Genomic DNA, 2068 nt, shown 5'->3' on the forward strand with positions numbered 1-2068 from the left:
ATAACAAGGCCAAAGAAAGTTATCCCTACAAAATCACATAGTCCGGCTATGCTCCATCATCCTCACACAACTAATGTAAATCATGCACAACCCCGGTATTGGCCAAGTAATTGTTTTCGCACTCTTACTTTCTCAAACTCTTTATAACTCTCACGCAATACATGAGCACGAGCCATGGATATAGCAATATAGGTGGAATAGAGTGTGGTGCTGGTTGTGAGACAAAAAAAAAGGAGATGGTCACATTGACTCGGCATATCAATAGGCTATGGAGATGCCCATTAATAAATATCAATGTGAATGAGTAGGGATTGCCATACAAAAAGATGCACTAGAGCTATAAGTATGTGAAAGCTCAAAAGGAGAACTAGTGGGTGTGCATCCAACTTGCTTGCTCACGAAGACCTAGGGAAATTTTGAGGAAGCCCATCATTGGAATATACAAGCCAAGTTATATAATGATGATTCCCACTAGCATATGGTGGTGACGAAGCAAGAATCTGTCAAACATGAAGAACATGGTGCTATCATGAAGCACAAGTGTGGAAAAAGATAGTAGCATTGTCCCTTCTCTCTTTTTCTCTCTATTTTATCATTTGGGCTCTTAGGCCTCTTTTTTTCTTTTCTTTTCTTTTCCCCTTTTTTTTATTTGTGGGATCTTTGGCCTGTTTTTTTTATTTCCTCACATGGGACAATGCTCTAATAATGATGATCATCACACTTTTATTTACTCACAGCTCAAAATGATGATGACTCCATAGGAAATGCCTCTGGCAGTGTACCGGCATGTGCAACGATCTAGCATGGCGTATGACGTTGAGAACATCTCGCTAGCCATCTTTCATCATGCAATGGCAATATGAGAGTGACGGCACAAGTCATGAGACGGAACGGTGGGAGTTGCATGGCAATATATCTTGGAATGGCTATCAAAATGCCATAGTAGGTAGATATGGTGGGTTTTTTGAGGAAGGAATTTGGTCGGTTTGTGCACCGGTGAGAATTGCGGGACACTAGAGAGGCTTGCAATGGTGGAAGGTGAAAGTGTGTCTATAACATGGGCTCACATTAGTCATGAGGAACTCACATACTTGTTGCAAAAGTTTTTATTAGTAATCGAAACAAACTTCTAAACGCATACTCCGAGGGGAAGGGTTGGTAGGTGTTAACCATCGCGCGATCCCGACCTCAACACAAAGGATGACAATCAATAGATGAATTATGCTTCGACTTCCTAAGATAGCGGTTCACCATACGTGCATGCTACGGGAATCACTAACTTCAACACAAGTATCTCTAGATTCACAACACCCTACTAACATAGCTCTCAATATTACCGAATCCACGTCTCAAAACTAATTGAGAGGAATCGAAACTTCTCTTTCTACTCAATGCACATGAAGATGGAGGTTTTTGCATCCTCTTTAGGTATCCATCACTTTTGGGACTACTTTCATAGCATAAGCCAACTACCAAATCACGCACAGCCGTGCTCTAAAACATATAAGTGAAGCACTAGAGCAAAAGTATCTAGCTCAAAAGATATAAGTGAAGGACTATGAGCATTCTAGCAAAATCACAATGAGTGCATGTCTCTCTCTCCAAAAGGTGTGCAGCAAGGATGATTGTGACACAACAAAAAGAAAAGACTCCTACGATACAAGACGCTCCAAGCAAAACACATATCATGTGGTGAATAAAAATATAGCTCCAAGTAATGTTACCGATGGATTGAAGACGAAAGAAGGGATGCCTTCCCAGGGCATCCCCAAGCTTAGCCTTTTTGGAGTCCTTGAATTTGGCTTGGGATGCCTTCGGCATCCCCAAGCTTGAGCTCTTTCCACTCCTTATCTCATCGTCCATGAGAACATCACCCAACACTAGAAAACTTCACAACACAAAACTTAAACAGAAACTCATGATAACGTTATTACAAGAAAACAAACTACCACTCCTTTTGGTACTGTAGCAAACTTGAATTCCATCTATATTGGTGTTGGGCTACTGTATTCTCACTTTTCCATGGCTAGTACCCCCCAATACTAACCATAGTTTCATCAAAACAAGC

This window comes from Hordeum vulgare, chromosome 1H, assembly GCF_904849725.1.
Source record: "Hordeum vulgare subsp. vulgare chromosome 1H, MorexV3_pseudomolecules_assembly, whole genome shotgun sequence".
NCBI classification, from domain to species: Eukaryota; Viridiplantae; Streptophyta; class Magnoliopsida; order Poales; family Poaceae; genus Hordeum; species Hordeum vulgare.